This window comes from Columba livia, chromosome 9 (assembly GCF_036013475.1).
Source record: "Columba livia isolate bColLiv1 breed racing homer chromosome 9, bColLiv1.pat.W.v2, whole genome shotgun sequence".
Classification (NCBI taxonomy): domain Eukaryota; kingdom Metazoa; phylum Chordata; class Aves; order Columbiformes; family Columbidae; genus Columba; species Columba livia.
The window spans coordinates 3,785,565-3,804,701 of record NC_088610.1 but is presented as its reverse complement, the minus strand read 5'-3'; the positions used below and the strand labels follow the sequence as shown (position 1 = coordinate 3,804,701).

General features: G+C 37.8%; 1 long non-coding RNA gene across 1 annotated transcript; it reads left to right on the top strand.

Annotated features, from left to right (window-relative positions):
• The first annotated feature begins 4,194 nt into the window (after positions 1-4,194).
• LOC110355030 (uncharacterized) lies at positions 4,195-11,274 on the top strand. Its single transcript, XR_010474608.1, has 3 exons — positions 4,195-7,063; positions 7,417-7,689; positions 7,782-11,274. It is a non-coding gene; the product is annotated as an uncharacterized LOC110355030 (long non-coding RNA).
• The last annotated feature ends 7,863 nt before the right edge of the window (positions 11,275-19,137 follow it).

Genomic DNA, 19,137 nt, shown 5'->3' with positions numbered 1-19,137 from the left:
GGGTGTGTTGTGTGTTGTTTCTCAAAACAAGTTGAAGCTCCATGTTACATGCCCTCATGAGCATTATTTCATGGATGATTCAAGCATTATTTCCTGGACTTCTTAATTTTTTAAAAATCCTAGATATAGGCACATTGTAGCAGTATTTTGTTCCCTAGTTCTGTAGGAACTGGAAGGATTAGAGGAGGGATGTGCTGATGGTGTTGCGCTATTTTTCCCTACCAGATGATTCCTTGACTCTTCTGGGAGAGCTCAGCCACGTTGCAACTGATTTGCAGGCAAATTGTAAGCTGGCAATCTAGGTCTTTGTAAACACAAAATAAAGGAGCTGCCAATAAAACTGAAATACAATTTGGTGTTCCCAGAACACGCAAGCAAAGAAACGAATCTGAGATATTTGGACTGACAGGTGACATTCCCTTCTCAGCTTATGGTGCCGTGTTCTTCCACTCACTGAACAACCTCAGGTGTTGCAAGGACAAAGAAATAATACGGACATAATGTAAGAAAGTTTCTGATTCTATGACACTTATGTTGTAAAGGATCTTACTTTGCAACTAAGCAACTGGCTTTGAGTTGATCTATTTGCAGGACAGGGTGTTGCCAAAGGTGACTGAGGGCAGCAAAATTAGAAGTCAGATTTATTTTGAAAGAGGCACAAGGTTTGCAGGGTCATTTGGCAGCAGAATGTGCTAATACCATTGTGAGCTCCGCTAACATCTGCAGGATATAAAAGATCAGGTATGTAGGTTTTTAAAAATGAATTTCATGAGCACATGCTAGAAGCCGTGTTACTTTCTAGTCATGTTGTCACCAGACAAAAATATAACCGCAAAGGCAGTTCTGCAAAGATAATTAAAGGTTTAGAAATACTAACTTACGTGGACTAAAAGCCTTTTTAGGCTTAGCTTCGTTAAATGTGAAAAGTGGCGAAGCATGCAAAACACAAATATTTATTTACACTGGTGTGCAGGTTTCCAAGCTGATTTGTGTTTATTTTTAAAACCGTCCTGCTGTGTTTCTGACATTTCATTCTGTTGGAAGGGTCTTCTGCAGGGAGATTGTTATTTAGTTGAAGATTGGAAAATGCAGAAGGAAAGATAAGTTGTCCCAAAAATGAACCTACCTGTGAAACCTGTCAGGGATTCCCAAGGTTGCCCAGTGTCTCTCTGACCCCGTCTACATAAAACAATGCAAGAAAATACACACGTGCACAAAAATGTACCCAAGTTTGCAGAAGTTGACCTGGACTTCCCTGGAATGAACGGAGAGATTTTTGTTGGCAGCAGTTTGCTTTCAAATGAGACAATTTAGAAGATGCAAAGATTTAAATCCAATATTGTAAGCGAAATTTATTCACGATGGAATTTTTATTACTGAGTTCAGAGAGACCAGAACACTACTGTAAAAGTTTCTATGTATTTCTCTTAGCATTGATATTTATTTCCACATGAGGTTTATAGAAATCTACAAACTCTGGTGGTGCAAATGAAGCTGAGGAGATGCAGCTTATCTGAAGTCCGTACTTATCTGTGTGTCACATAAGGCCTTTTTTTAAGTTTACTGTGATAACCTATCTGTATTAAAAAAAAAAGGGTAAAAAAGAAAAACAATCAATAAAACGGTGAGCAGAAGACCAGTCTAGGGAATGAGATGTCTGATTTCTGTTCTAAACTCTGCCCGTGTGACCTTGCACAACCACTTCTCTCTGTTTCAGCATCCACAACTATAAAATGTGAGCAATGAGGTTATAAACGCATCATTTTTATTGGGTAATGATGTTGCATGGGTCTGTTTTGTCCTTTATTTCTGTTTGCTGTGTAGTCTAATATTTGCCAGTAAAAAGCATGCTAGTAGCTAATTACATTTCACCGTTCTCAATCCTCAGTTCATTGCAACTTATGTATTTATTTGTATCTGTACAAAGGTGATGTTAATCATTTGGAAACTGCTACAGCCAAGGTAACTAAATGAAGCCAAATGTGTAGTGTTTGTTCAGGCTGCAGGTGCAAAGGAGCAGAAGGGAATTAGATTCAAAGTGTTGGAAAGTTTTCTACAACACATTCATCCTCTAAAACCCAATAGCCACCCCACAGACTTTCCACCTTACTCAAGTTTATGCAGTAAAATTAATCTCCATTCTCTTTAAGCAGTTTGCAAATCATTAAAAACATTTGTTATGGTTTAGTCTTACTAAATTCAAATTATTCCTGTTCTCTTATTGCTGTTTCATCTAGTTTCTTAATATTTTCTCTCTACCTAATATACATAAAAGTCACTACTAGAGGGTTTCCAATGCGCAAACTCTACAAGTCACTTTTTATTTCTTTGAAGTTGAAAACAAGTGACAATGAAAAGCCACTATGTCTCTGAAATTCTTTTTACCAATTTATAATAAAGCTCCTGATGACAGCATAATAGTAAAATTGTACAGGTTCTGCCCCTACAGGTGTATTGTCTGGGAAAACTGCAGGAAACTTATGGACTTAAAGATCTGCAGAAATAGAGACAATAGATTGGTTTGACGCTGAATATGTTATCTATAGGAAAACAAGGTCTGCTGTGCCCATTGTGGTAATTGTTCGTATGTGTACTCCTGACTTGAAATTTAAAGTGACAAAGAATGTTTCAGAACAATTTTAGGGTGCAGTAATTAAGAAAGAATAGGTTGCCCTTTCTTCCCATTAAAAAAATTTTAGCTCACTTATCATCAAAGCAATTGTAATAGTAAATTTGGCTAAATATTTTTTGTACAAAATTATTGTGAAATACTTTAAAAACATCTAATAGAATTCTCCCATGACATTTCTTTAATGGTATTTATAAAACTTTCAGTATATTTCAGCATATTTTATGACAATTATATTCCTGATTCTGTAAAATCTTAGCTTTACACTATTCTGTCTCTCTCATCTATTTTAGTCATTCTTTAACTAAAAGTCTTTGATTTTAGTCATTTAATCACAGTTCGCCTCAGGCAAGCTGTGTGTCTTCCCATGAATGGCCATTTGTTTCTGCATTTCTAAAGAACATAGTAATAAAGAACCCAGAGAGTTTTAAAGATATTAAAAGGTGTCTTTGTAAGGTCCCATACAGTGTGCAATTTCTTTATTTATATAAATGGGAATGGTCAGTTTTTGAGATTTTCCATTGATGTGTCCAACACAGGTAAGTAGACTGCTGAGTGTTAGGAGCTGACAAAGCCATCAGTACTGCAGCGATGTTCTAAGATACAGAAGGGATTAAGCTTTCTGAGTAAAATACAACTTTTATTAGGTCAATTGACTCATGTCCATGTCTCTGAGATCCAATACTTTTTTTTCCAGCTTTATCAGTTAATCTAATCTAAGATATTGCCCCTGCCATGCCCCCTTTTTGTGTGTTGTGCAATTATCCCAAGGGTGTTAGTTTATCCACATACTTTTATATGGAGATTTGATTTTATGGTAATTTTTACAGATTTTCAAAGGCTAAAAGGGAAAGGAGAGATTAAACCAGGTAAAACTAATAATCAGTAGTCACAGGAACTTAAAAAAACCCCAAACCACTATTATTTATATTAAAATAGCGCATCAAAAATCCAGCAGAGTTTGGAGATTTGTATTAAGAACTTCATAAACTTCATTTTCCCAAAGTTGCCTGGTTCGGATTGGTGGTGAGATGAGGAGTTGCCATGAAGTCTCCTGGCTATTGGATGAGCACTAAACCAATTATTCACAAGATTGAAAATAATTATTAGTTTGTTGCATGCAAACAAAGTTTACTGCACTGCAGTTTAATAGTATAATATTGACTGCCTGTTTCTTGTTCTTTGTTTTTGTAATGACAAGGGGCTCTCACCTTTCAGTGACTGTGGCTTTAATTAAATTTTAACAGATTACCTTAAAATACCACAGGTGTTTTAAGGAGAAACTCTGAAAGGCCTTCACGATCAGGCAGGTATGTATTTTACAGAGAAAAGCAAGGACAAAACTTTTCTGGTTACAGTTTTATGTAGAAAATATTAAGAATTAATGTTGTTCATGAAAGGATCATAGTCAAAAGTAGACTTTCTAGTCCTGGATTGGTAAAGCAAGTGATGCCATCATCTAATGCCTGTCAAGGTTTCTTTAGACAAATGCAAATATAGTGTATCGATTTTAATACAAAATTAGGCACCTGGAGGAGGCCTCCTCTGTAAGGGCTGAAGAAACCCCCTTCCCGCCATCTGTGTCAGCCAATCAGAGGAGCTGGCTCCATGAGGGTGGGAGGGAGGCGTGAGGGGAGGTGCAGAAAAAGCAAATTTGAGGAAAAAAGTTCAAGGGGCTTGTCTGGAGGAATGAAAGGGAGAGGACACTTGAAGGGGAGTTGTTGGGGGTGCTGTGCTTGGATAGGTTGAAAAAGGATGTTTCAGGTCTCCTCAGTTATGATCAGGCAAACCTCCCAAAACGGAGGTGTCAGTCCTTCGCTCAGTGTGACATTGGGCTGCACCTTGAATCTTGGGGTCAGTTTTGGACCCCTCACTATTAGGAAGCCCTTGAGGTGCTGGAGCGAGTTGAGAGAAGGGAACGGAGCTGGTGAGGGGCTGGAGCACAAGTGTGATGGGAGCGGCTGAGGGACCTGGGGGGTTCAGCTGGAGAACAGGAGCTGAGGGGAGACCTTCTGATCTCTGAACTGCCTGAAAGGAGCTTGGAGCGTGGAGGGGGTTGGTCTCTTCTCCCAAGTAACAAGCAATGGAATGAGGGGAAATTGCCTCAAGTTGCACCAGTGGAGGGTTAGTTTGATGTTAGGAAAAAATTCTTCACAGAAAGGGCTGTCAGGCTGCCCAGGGCAGTGGTGGAGTCACCATCCCTGGAGGTGTTGACAAGACACATAGCTGAGGTTCTTAGGGATGTGGTTTAGTGCCAGTGTTAGGTTAGTGGTTGGACTCAGTGATCTTGAATGTCTCTTCCAACCAGAATGATTCTATGATTAAACGGGTTTCTGCGGCTGTTGCCACTGCTGGGACATGCAGCTGTGTGGCTGCAGCTGTGCTGGGAATCTGGAACAGCTGGGATACAGCTGATGGCTGAAAGGGGAGCGTTGCTGGGGGAAAGGTGGGCCTGTGCCACTTGTAGGCACTGCCCTGTGCAAAGGAGTTTGGTTTTGGGGTCAGCTGATGAAGGAGGCTGTGGGGTGGTGGTCTGATCCAGTTCATCCTGCCAAGGAGAGACCCCTCTGGAGGGACAAGGCAAAAGGAGAAAATCAGCTGTGGCCAAATGGACCATGAGAGTGTGTTTGTAAGCAAGGGGGAAAGAACTCTGAAAAGGTAGTGATCACTAATGTTGTGTCTGGGCAGCAGGGCACAGTTACTGATGCCACTCAGGTGTCACCAGATAACCTGGTGGGACAACCCATTGATCAAGGAATGACATGTGCGTAACATAATGGGGTGAGCAAATGGAGGACAGGTGTGAGATGAGAAGCATGGCCAAGGATGAATCAAGGAGTCCAATAGTATGATCAACCTTGAAAAAAGTGTCAAGGGCTGAAACTTTTCCATGCTGTTGCACCAGGAGTTACGGATGTTGCTGAACAAAAAGGGGGAGGCTGTGATGAAGGGAACTAATAGCTCTCTTTTGAATTTCTAACCATATTGAGAAACCATTTCCAGTTGCTCCCAGTTCTGGATTGAACTCATGATCTTAATGATGAAGGACGCCACATCCCATTAGCAATCTTCTGAGCCATACAGTTCTCCTGAGAGTCTGTTTCAATAAGCTGGTTGATGTTTCTGTGTGATGCATACCAAATATATTCTACAATTAAAGTATTTTTTCCATTCATCATTTAAATAAAATTATGAGGCGCTTGAACATTGAATAATTTATATTCCCCTAAAAGATGTTAGGATAATAAATAGCAGGAATACTGTTAGGTTTATGAAACTGTTGCAGAGAACTCTTTTCTAACTTTGGTACTGCCTCAAACTCTTCATTCCTATCAAATAATTGTTTCCATTTTTAACTTTATTGTAGAGTTATTTCAGAGGGTTTTTTTTGTTTGTTTCTTTTATTTTTTAATGAGTACTGGGCAAATCTTTACAGTTCAGGCATTCCCCAGCTGACTCATCCAGCCACTGAATTCTGTAAAAGAAGTTTCTTTTCAAAACCATGTGCCTGTGTGTTGTCTGCATTTGGAGAAAAATGCACAATTCTTCTCCCAGATCCGTATTTCCCTCCTGCCAAAGGGCTGCGTGTTGACTCAGTGCCTGGCTGTATTGCCTAGTGATTTCTTATCATATTTATATAAGCAGATGTGTGTCTTGTGCTAAAGAGTTTTCAAAGAGACGCAGAGCCATGTGGAGGGACACTTAATTGTATGTTGATTATTTGTTGGCAAGCTTCAAGTTGGGATACTGGCTATATCAGAAAAACAGCAAAAATGTTTTAGTTGTTTCTCCCCTGGCTTTCGGCAGGATGATTTCAGCCCCCCCCCGGACTCTTTCAAGGCTGACGCAGTATGCATGGGAATAGGAATTTGCCCTTGAGAGAGTTGTATTTATACACAGAATTGTGTAGATGTGGTTGTCGCAATCCAGAAAGAAAATAAGCGAAGAAAATCTCATTGTGTTCAGGCAAGTTAATGCTCTGTTTGAGGGAAGAGTTAAAACTGTAATGCAGGAGTCATAAATAAACCTTACTTGCCTAAGAAGCACTGAGATGAAGAAAAGGAAGCACTTGGAGGATGATGACAAGGATGTTATGATGGGAAACACGACATTTAAGTGGCAATGGAACGGGCAATTCTATAAGCCCTCAGGAAGACAAGTGTTGCTGAAACATGACGATTTATCGAATGAATTTCCTAACACACTTGTTACCATGGTTTTTTTTTTCCCTGCAGTACCATGGAGTTCTGTCCCATCTTTTGGCACAAAAATAAAGGGAAGAAAATGTCATCCAGCACCAGGGTGCCAGAGCCCAGAGTCTGTTCCCAAATGAGGAGGATGAATAAGTAGTTTGTTTGGCTCTACAGAATACAGAGAACTTCTCCACTGAAGGTGGAAGGTCCAGATTGACAGATATTGTCAAAGGGACTTAGGGTAACATTTAGCTTACCTCCCTTAAAAAGATTGGGAGTGGTAGTGGAAGGTATATGTGTGAGGGGGAAAATAATTTTCCTCTTGTGGAATGTAAATTGTAGTTTTTATATGGAGGGAGATGGAAGAGGGGAATAATCAGGGTAAAGAAAGAATGTGGCTTTATCACTAATGGTGACTTCTAAGTGGGCATTTTGATTCTTGATTTCAAGTAGTGAAAATACATACAAACCAAACTGAAAGACAGTTTAACCCCATCCTACCCAACACCACCTGTTTTGTTTTATAGCAAGATTATATTGGTGGATAATAGTTCGGATCCTGAAGGCTGATTTCTGCTCCACTTTTTTCAACAGGTTTGGGAACCACTATAATGCTGTATCTGCACTGAAGGGTAACCACACTCCATATTAAAAAGTGACCACATCAATCAGTTGTTTCTCATCTCCATCAATGCCTTATAGTCACACAGCTGCAAAACACAGCATTGAAATAAATAGCAATTAATCCAATTAAAATGCAATTTGTGCTTACTGTTATATTGCATGGTTTGACTGTGTCTAGTTACATCAGGTGACATCAATCCAGCGTCCAGTAGCTGACCTATCTAGAGACTCCATGCACTGGAGGTAATAAAAATTATGATACAAATTAAATTGTTCTTTCAGGGATGATAATTGCTGGAGCTTGTGAGTGAAAATGGTCTCTGTGTATCCTCCAGCACATACAGGAATGCGTAGGAGTTGAGACATGAGGGTTCCTGTGTCTTCTACCAAAGCACTCCTAACTGCTGCTATGCAGAAGATTCATGCTATACCTGGATTTCTGGGCTGCAAAGGGAAAATTGCACCATTTCAGGTCCAAGAGTTCCTTAAAATTAGGTTTGAATTTCATCATTAAAGCCAGAATTTGGTATTTTCTTTGTAAAATCAATAAATAAGGGGTATGTGAAGTCTTTCCTGGCTGCTATGCAAAAGGAATGTCTTGTCTAAACTATAATTGTGACTTGAAATCCTTTGGAAAGAAGTGTGGGATTTATGGATGCTTATTTAAACCAAACAAAACCTTTGCAAATTTATACAGCAACATTCAAGCACATTGAGTTAACTCAGGTGATAACATCTGTTTCTAATGGTTTGTCTAAACATTCTGGTTGTAAATTTTCCAGTGAAATTGAATCTTATCAGAAAATAGCTGGTTTTCTTCCAAAAATGTTACAGAAAATACCTTAGTTTCAGCAAGTTTCAGCCAGACCAGTTCTAATCTAACGTAGCGGACTTCCATGGGTGTCCATATCCCCTGGTGTGATATAGTTGATATTAGTGTTAATTGTTCCAGGTTTAGCCACTGCTGACTATTACTCCAGTGATATGACTTAAACCAAGACTAAAATAATTTGTGCCTGGTATCTGTAAATGGATCCAGTTTTTTTCATCTCAGTAACTGGATGAAGTTGTGCTGTTGCTTTTAGTGCTGGATCTAGTCCTTTGTGTGTTTCTGAATTACTATCTGTCTGCCAGCCAGGAAGGAAGAGCTCAGTGGAATAAAGGAGATAACCACAAAGAGGGACCTTGTGGAGATGGCAGCAGAGAAAGATTTACTTGAGCATGAAACAGTGAACCAAGACTGAATCCCAGCACCTTCGTTACTTTGCAGTGAGTCACTTAACCTCTCCATGTTACAGGGTTTTTTTTAATAAAATCAAGCTAATTACCTGCCTGAAAGAGGAGCTGTGAGACTAATTAATTGATGTTTGCAAAGTACTTCAAAACTGTAAAATGTGGTAATAGCTGCTGAGTGTTGTTACTACTTTTTTTGAAGCAGATGTACCTGCTGTTGGAAATTGATATGGAGGACTGTTTTCTGTTTCGCAATTTCCTTCCTGATTTCACCAATTGCCCCAGTCTTTGTTGTGGTAACCAAAAAAGAAACAAAACACGCCAGAAAGTGAAACCCTTGGCTGTCTGCTCCTGTCACTGTCTTCTTGGGGACATCCCTAGTCACAGGGATGGTCTGACCCAAACTACGTCCTTCCACGAAGCTGCCTAGGAGAGGGTTTTCTGTTTATGTTCGGCAAACTTTCATGGAATCTTCCTGTTTCCAATTTTGTCTCAATTGCCCTGCCTTTCTCTGTTCATTTATTTCTATCATTTGATGTTATATGCTAGCAGGTTGCTTCTTCAGAAATTGCAGACAAAATAAGACAGATGTGCCAAATGCAAAGATATTGAGAGACCAGTTACCATAGCAATTGTAACCATGGTCTGAGATCTTCATTCCTGGGTTTTGAGTTATCTTGTAACACCTGAGCAGATAGAAAATGCTTGATATTAGTGAACGAGTACTTGATAACGTACTGGCTACCACTTTGTCCCACATCAGTTTGAATGGAGATGGTCAAGTTCAGATTTCTGGAATTTCCACTACTTTTCATGTCATTCATTCCATTTCCATACAGCTCCAGAAAGGATATCTCATGAAAAATAGCTAAGAAAAGGAGTTAAGAGTTTAGATAAATATGATGTACATCATTATATGTAATATGATTCATGTGTATAGCATACATAGGTAGAATATGATACATAACAACATAAGATATAATGAGGAATATATATATCAATATATTATATCTAATAGAATATAATGCATAACAATAAATATATGTATTTACATATTGCACAATATTAATATATTACATAGGTGTTAGATCAACTAGAGAATTACAAATTCAGAGAGGGCTTTTGGGCTTCATCTGGAAAAATAAAATCATATACAAGTTTTCCTGACATATTTTTATGTTTATTTGCATTATAAACTCTTTGGGGCATTGATTCTGAAATTCTCCCTATAGAACTATGCTTGCATACGTCTACCTTCTATAGTTGTGATGTTACCTAAATAAAAATATTAATAGATAAAAGTAGCAGCCTCTTCACTCTAGCCAAACCTGGAAGCAGATGAATTTTTAATTCAAATTAAATTGTTCTTATGAAGTTCTTGTTCATTTATATTAATTACATGTACTGACCTGACCTAACCTACTTAGGTGAACCTGCAGAAATTAAAGAATCTTCCATTTTGCATGGACAAAATGCACAGAGAATTACTTGCTTAAATGCACTCACGTAGAGTTTCTACATAAAAATTAATAAAGCTCATTGATATTGTGGCCCCGTAAGAGCAGAAGTGCCTTTGAGGTTTCTTTCTATCAGGATTTGGGTTGTTACTTCATAGTGGGACAGACTGGAATGGCTTTGCCTTGAGGTTTGAATGTCTGATGGGTTTAGAATTATTCCTGTTACTTGTCCCAGGTGTGCTGGAAGAAAGAAAGAACTCTTGAGATGTGGTTTAATCAGCTTGTCACTTCATTGACTTAGATCAGTAGGGAATAATGCAGCAATAACTCATGCAGTGTTAATTCTCATCTTGCCTCACCTTCATATATTTATTTGGAGGCTTCTATCATTGCTCTTGAATTTGATTTGTGCTGGTTGGTCTCACCATATTTCAGGAAGAAGTTTAGTTCCTGAGAACAGTTAAGATCAGGAGCGGGTGGAAGAACTAGCCAAAGGCACAAAAAGCAACTCAGACTAGCTCAGCTGCTTGAAGGTGTTTTTATGTCTGCTTCTCCGTAATGCCTCCTTTCTCTAAGACTGGGGTCATAGTAGTGTCCACTTCCTTATATATAAAGGTTGTGTGCTTTTGAGATTGAAGAAAACTTAATAAATGCTTTGAGAATGGATTGTCTACAAGAAACAAATCTAATAAATTCAGAGCACTACCTCAGCAAGACATGCACGTGTTTGATTTGCTTTGGTGCATGTGTGTTCTTCTGGACTTGTTTTCTGGTCAACATACATGTAACCACAGGGAATCTGGTCATGGAGATTTTACTTTGTGTAAGATCACTCAGCATGTCCAGAAGCTCTGAAAAAGGTTGCCAGAGCCATGTAAAACAGAAAGAACTGAGGGAAGCTGTCATATCTATTATGAAATTTTTGGAGTTATGTAGACTAAACAATTAATTTAGGAATGTTCTAAGGTACTCAAAATGGGCAGGAGAGGGAGCACACGTTGCAGCAAAGCTCAACATGCTGTATTGTCAGATCTGGAGTTAGAATGGTTCCTATTTTGTGTCAAACATTGTCTGAGCATTATTGCCTTAATTATGATTTTGATCAGTTCCATGATAACTTAAAGAGAATAAAGATTGAGTGGCTTCTGTAAGAGGGCCAGAACTAATCACGAATATTTTGTATTTTACTTTGGTATTCTATCTCTTTCGGACTTGCATCCAATCCAAAAATAAAAAGAAGAAGGAAAATAAATACTTGGCGTGTTGCATTAGATATCTCAAAAGTACTTTTTAAATCTCAGAATACCTTTATGCAGCATTTAAGGTAGAAAACTGTTATTACTAACTTGTTATTTAAGCACATTCTCTGTGATAATTGGCTATTTTCTTAACGTATCAGTCTGCAGAGTCCCATGAATAGATGCGTAAAACAATTTCTTTTATACTGAAGTACACTTCTAGCCATTTTGGCTTCAGATTGACTGTGGCAGCCTTCACCCCTTGTAGGATCAAAACTCAGAAAACAAATACAGTAAGACTGATAATAATATTTAATATTCTTAGGTTTATAGTCAGTCTCTCAGTTTTTGTACAGAAGGGAAATTCTCATTGAAGGCTTGTGTGTTTAGCCCCTCGTGTGTGGTTAAGGTTTCTAAAAGGTTTATAGAGCTTCCAAATAAATATTTTTAAAAGGAGTACTGATGCTTGCATGGAGCAGTGTTAAAAAGTTGGTGATATGACAACTTAACTGAACACATAGTAAAGATAGGCGTTATTTCCAAGACTTTAGTCACACAGATGGGTACTGTGCCAGGAGAAGAAACAAATAATAAAAATGTGTCACCTTTTTTCTTTTTTTCCCCAATATATTAGGTGTAACAGGGCCTTTTAGTTTCAGGAAACAAAACTTTGCTGTTGAAACACGTCATGGTCTGTTGGTGAGTTTTTCTGTTAGTCAAAAAAAATTGCAAATGAGGAGTGTGATGAGGCACGAAGAGAGTTAGTAGAGAACTGACATAGACTTTAGAAAGCAAAGCTTGCAAGTACTATAAATACATATCATACTTTCTGCTTATGGGTTAACAGGTGCTCTCCGTAGATTTTTCTGGTAGACTTTGTGATTTTTGGCTCTGTGATGAAAGCCCTGTAACAAAGCTACTAAATTTGTGGTTTATGTGCCCTGTACTTGAATAACAACTCCTTGCTGTTCTGTCCAGCTGGTAACACCCATTCTGAAACTCCAGGGCCAAAGGAGCCGTTGTAAAATCATTTCCAGAGACTGGTGAGCAGTGCAGAACAAAGGCTGTCGCTGCCCTTTATTCTGATTCCTTCCATACCTTCTATAATGCAAATTCTTGGCCAAGATCTGGATTCTAAATAACAAAAAAAAACACCAGAGGGTGTTTCTTCATCGTCTGGAATGATTTCCAGAGTTTGGCATCTGGGAGTCAGTACCTTGGAAAGGGAGCGAGCTCTGCTGTGTTGTATAATTGATGCATTGAACAGATCAGGTGCATGCTAATTTGATGGCAGCTCTTTTTTTTGCATGTAACTGGACACAGATGATTAGCTGAAGCATATACTTCAGGTCTGCAGTAATCCAAGGGTGTTAGCTCTTTTTTCCTCAGCTAGCAATATAGGAAACTAACAAGCAGATGGCATTCTACCCTTATTTTTAAATTAAGAAACAACTGCTTAGGATGTCACATAGTCTATTCCTTTCACTTGTTATATTACATCATTAGTCTGAACAAAGAAACATGTATTTATTAATTTAACAGTTACAGCCTCTGATTCTAAAAATATAGTGATCAATACAAACATTGAATTAAAATTGATTCAACACAAAACAAATTCACTTTTATGTTGAAGAACTTTACTTTTGATAAAATATCTGTCAAGAAATAACCTTGTGTTGGAAATGGCCAAGTAGTGAATTACCAGCTTCCCAAAAATCAAAAATATCTGAAAGCAGTCAATGGGGCTTAAAACTAAAAAGGAAGAAAGGACTAATCTTCTTAGGGTGTAGTTTGCATCTTCTAGTTTAGCATCAAGGAAGGAATCTTTCAAACAGAGATGGATAGGAGATAAAACCCAAATATATTTGAGATACGGAAAAAATTGTTATCATCATGCAGAGAAAAGTAAAGTACTTTGTTTGTCCTAAAAATTCAGTGAAGCCAAAGAACGAATATTCTCTTTTAAATGCCACTTTCAAATGTGGGGTTTTCTTGTTTGTTTGTTTGTTTTGTTGTTGTTGTTTTGGGTTAGCTTGTTTGTTTTCTGTCTTGAAACATGATTTATTTAGTTAGTTAATTACTTGTAATCTAGTTTTCCAGGTATTTTTACTTCTGAAAAATTCCTGGTCATTGGCCATTTGTGGTCAATTCGCACATGCTGCTAATACCATGCTCTCTATAACACCTTGAAATAGAAACTTGAGATTGAATGTTGCCACATTGTCCCAGTTCAAACTCTTACCTTTCCAGAAAGTTTTTGGCAGTGTGCGATGGGCCAGGGACGCCACGGTATCTGAGATGTGCTGCAGTATTGGTAGATAGTGCTGGTTGCTGTTATCAGCTGTCTAATGTTTCCATCCTCTAACCCAATCAATTCATCTACCCAACCCATTTATTTTGGCTTTGCAGTAATGATCTTCTCATTTTTAATAGTCATTACAACCTGAGAGAGCAAATCTAAAGTTAGCAAATCAGATAAGAATTAGGAGTTGCAGTCTTTTTTTTAACAAAGCAGCCTACATTCATTTGAAAGAAAAAAGAGTTTCTTCTTTGAATATCATAAAAATATAAATCCACGAATGCCCAGAGAGGTGTGAAAAGACAAAAACTGTAGGGCAAAAGCAATCTTCTGGAACATTGAAATTATAGACTGTTTAAGCACAACGTAGAGACTTATTTAATTAGTGTCAGACAAGAACTTGGGATGAATTATTTTCAGTCAGCTCCTATTTCATTGTTTCCTTAAGATTTAAAATGTTATGTACACTTCAAAGAAAAAAAAATCAGAAGCTTTAAATATTAAACATTAACAATGTGTATTTGCTGGGAGTATATGGCTTTTGAATATGATTGAACATAGATGAAAAATTATTAACTGGAAATTTTCTTGTGAAATGTATGTTTCCTTTTCATTTTCCTTCATAGGCATGCCCAAGGTTGGTTTTATACCTTTTATTTACATTGTATTAATGTCTAGGACTCCTATACATTAGATATTGCAGTCATATACATATGGGATATGGCCATAATGGCAGTCTTCAACTTAAAGAATTTGATGTCTCTTGTCTCTGACAAGACAGATGGCAAGACAGTTGCAAGAGTAAAGGAAGAACAGAAGAATCAAGACCAAGCTCCATATATTTTCTGTGGTTTATCTGTGTATGGATTTTACAGAACAGGTGCTAATTGCCGACTGTCAGGGTCATGACTTGCTGGAGCTGTAAGAGAGGAAGGGATAAAGCCCAAGGCAGTCTGAAGGAGCAGAATCACCACATAAATCTGTGTAAAACTTTAGATGACTGATCCACAAAACTTCTGAGTTTTCATGTAAAATCAAATTTTAAAGTGATTGGCTCATAGATGTGAAATATAGAAGCAAGTGCTTAATCCCACCACCATTGAAATCAATGATAATATTAACGTTGTAATCAGACCCAAACCATATTCAGTGGTGATTTTGAATTTGCTCAGCTCCTGCCTGCTGGAGAGAAAGGTGATTCAGAAAGGAAGGTAAAGGTGTTTCACTTAATTAGATTGTCCTTATTTGCTCTGTCCTGAGCAAGCAGAATATGTCAGTTTTGATGCCTGTTTCAACCATCCTTAGCTCTGGCTGGATTCGATGTGCATGGTAAATAAACAGATACTGATTCAAGTTGTCTAGTTATTCCCAGTAGAATCTAAGGTCAACACCAATTTTTTCTTTAGGCCATAAATGTGGCCTAAAGTATCTGACTTTTCTCTAGGACTCTGAACTGATTAACCCATCCATGAAAGTCTGAAATTTATGGAACTTTAGAGTAATTTTTTTGTGGGACTGTGCCTTTCATAACATTGCGGACTGTAATGGCAAAAAATAACTGTTAGAAAAAATAACTTTAGACTTTAAAAAAGAAATTAAACTTTACTTTTTCTTGGTCAAGATTTCATTGATATTCCTTTCTTTTTGAGATTTGCTTGCCAGAAAGATGACTGCAATTTGAGAGACCTGTGGCTCTTGCCTGAGGGCTTTCAAGAAACTACCTCACCTTAAAGTGCATTTTTGAATAGAGGTTAAAAATGCAGTTTAAACTTAATGAATAGTGATGAAGTGTTAAAAGGCAAGGTATCCAAATGAGAAACAAAAATGCATTTGAGCTATAGTCCCATAGTCTCATTAAAATCATATTAAAGTTCTCTCTCCAGGAAAGGTTATCCAAACTGTGTGGAGATTTGCAGGGTTGAGGACATGATTGCATCTCTGAATTTGGTAGAAAATCTTTGCCTGGGGTGATGAAGTGCTGCCATGACCTGGTAGGAAGGGCAGCATGGGCCATGGGCTTAAACTCTGCCAGGGGAAATTTAGGCTAGAGATTAGAAAGCAATTGTTTGCAGAGAGAGTGGTCAGGCATTGGAATGGCTGCCCAGGGAGGTGCTGGACTCACCGACCCTGGAGGTTTTTAAACTGAGCTTGGACATGGCACTTAGTGCCATGATCTAGTCAATGGGCTGGAGTTGGACCAAGGGTTGGACTTGATGATCTCTCAGGTCTTTTCCAACCCAGTTGATTCTGTGATTCCACTGTTCAGACACCAAGAATATAATCAGCTGTAGCTGGAACTTGCATGATGTTTCAAGGTACAGGAGGAAACAGACTCTTGTAAGGTTTTCCTAAACCATCCCTTGTCCTCCTCTCTGAAGGGTGAGGTTTATAGAGCAGCAGTGGGATCAGTGGTGAGGGAAGGGAGAAAAGCGCAGGGCAGCATTTGGGCTGTGAGAGTTAATTAATAGGTTAACAGCTTTTCAGCCCTTCTGATCAATCTGTGAGTGCAGATACATTAGATTTTCTAAACCAGCTTTTAGTATTATTAAATGCAAGACTTTTATGAGCTTCATCAGCTAACCTGGCTCTGAAGAACCAGATTCTTTGCTGGCTGAGAGGTTTATCTGGACGAGAACTGCAGCTGGAGCGCGGTACTGCTGGGTTCCATTGGCCAGAGCTTCAGCAGGCAGAAAATGGGGCAACTCTCTTTCCTAGGGGATGACATGTAGAAATTTGTGTCATTCTGGAAGATCTACAGCTTTCATTGCAAGGAAATACAGAAACCATCAAAAGCAACCTAATTAAAGTTAATAATGCAAGGGGATTATAAAATGCTATATAATTAGTAAATAATTAGTAAATAAAATGATATATTTAAGTCCTACAGCCTGTGTCTATAAGCAAATAGAGTTTTCTTGTTCGTTGTTTTGCTTGGTTGTTGTTGTTTTGTTTGGTTGTTGTTGTTTTGTTTTATTTTGGTTATTTCTTTTTTTTTTTTTTTTTCAAAAAAATCTAAATGTCTGTACCAAGTTTTCTGGGATAAGTATGATAAAATATTCAGTAGCTATCACAAGCATGATAAATTTTGAATTAAGAAATGCATGCGGTTGGCAAGTGTCAGCATTCTGGCACAGTTACAAATAGTGGCCAATTTATTTTAAACTTGTAAATCCTCAGTAGATTATTGGATATTAGCAGTAAGGAACTCTAGGCAGAGAAATGGTGACTGCAATTTTATTAAAATAACACTCTTGTAGATTGCTTCGGTAAGTCTAGAAGATCATCAAGATAAATGAAGAAATTAATAACAAAATCACAAAGGCTCTATCCCCAGTGATTCTATCTATTGTACAAAGAAGTGGTGGTACTTCAATGAAAAAGTCCACAAGTTGAAGGATTCAGTACAGTCTATTGTGAAATATTCCCCTTTATTCAAATTCTTATCCTAGGAACAGTCATTTCAGGGATTATCAGCTTCATGTGGTTCCACTATTTTTTTATACAAGTATCAGCAATTGTTATAAAATTAACATTTGCCAATGGTTGCAATCACAGGTATTTGAGACTGAAAAAAGCAGCAGTATATTGAGTGAGAGGAAGATTAGGGTAGCTCAGATCACCTTGCATCATAAAGATAGAAAAAAGATTTTAACAATAATGGCTGCACTCATATTAACAGAGTCTGATATTTCCTGTGTTTGGATACTTTTTCAATGTTACAACTGCATTAGGGTATCAAGTACGGTTTGTTAGCTCTAATAACGAAATACCTGCATATAGTAACTATTTTTGTGCACTAAGCATCATGAACAAGACTGTTTCCTTACTTACTTTTTCTGTATGTACCTGTTGTACTTTAACCTGACAGGCTTCTATTTTAAGAATATACTTTAAGTCAGAATAATATTTTTCCCTGTAAGACAGGTGTCTAATTTTCTGGCAGTTAACTAGTTTAAGTACATATCCGGGCAATGTGGATACCAGGTTGATACTCAAGTGTTTTACTTGGCCTATATTGGTCACATATAATGGCTTTTGTTAAAAGTTTATGAACTAGAAAAAAAAAACAAACCTGTAAATGATAAGATCAAGCTAAGTTCAAAGCTATAGTGGATTGACTAATCATATATTTGCCCTGTCGTAAAGCTTGCTTTTGTACAAATTGGAAATGCAACTTGATCCTTGAATCTAATGTAATTTCTTCTGTCCAGGTTATTTTCCTGCTTGTATTTTCAGCATATCCTGCACTTTCTCATTTGTTACTTTACCTATAGTCACTTTGTAAAATCCTCTCTAATAGCAGTTGTTCTTTTTCAGCTTGACGGGTGTCCTTCCTTTCCTCGTGCCCTTTGCATGCTTTCAATACTGATAGCTAGGACGTGATTTACCGGGTATGTACTGGTATATACAGGAGAGAAAAATCTAACCTCTTCTTACAATTGTTATTCATATGAAAGGCCACAAATGTCTCCAGTCCTTAAAGAGGATGCTTCAAGATGCTGCAGCAGGTAATGTCTCAAGACCTGACCCTTCATTTAGAATCTTTCAGCAGAGATATGTGCCCATGCCGTTACTCAGTGTTGGCATTTTATTGCATTTTATATTTCAATAGCAGAAAAGTATAACTTTCTGTATTGAAGAAGCCTAGAATTTTATCTGTAGCTCTTCTGGATTTGTTATTCAGAAGCATCTCAGTGACTTAGGTATTTAAGTCCAACGAAAGTCAGTGGAACGTAGATAAATGGATTTTAGGGATGGGATTATAAGCATTTGCTATGAATTTCAGCATGCCACTCTCCACGGAATCTTAATTACTAACTGAGGTTACAACATGCCTCTAGCTTCTTTTTGAATTATAATAATTATCTCTGAAAGATAACAGTCTTCATAACAGTCAGCTGGATGCCTAGGCCGCATAGGTGAAAAACTTACTATTTATTTTTTATTCAGTCCTCTTACTGCATCTCTGGAAATGTCTACCACTCACTTTGGCTGGCATTCTTCTAATTTAATAGACTATGCTTGTCAAGATTGTATATCAAACACTGCAGACGATCAGCTAAGTCCTTAGTCATCTGTCAAATAATGGGGTCTTAGGTGCACTGAGAATAAGTTGGCAAAGCAGCGTATGCTGCTTTCCGAAGTTTAAACTGGAACTGTTTACTCATAATACAAAAAGAGCATTAAGAGATTGATAGTCTATTTGAAATTCCTTTGAAAATATATCCCAGCCTGGATCTTTTTACAGCTTGTCTCTTGTGAGCCTCCTCTTTAAAAAAAGCCATTCTTTTAGATCCACGCTGCTGTAAAACCAGAAAGCTGTCAGAGCCCTGCTGATCCAATTACAACTTAAAAACTTTTAAGCTTTTGATTTACAGTAAGCTCATTCCAGTTAAATACCAAAGAATCCTTTTATTACACTCCACATTGTTTAACAAGTGTATTTTGCAGTGCATTTCACCCC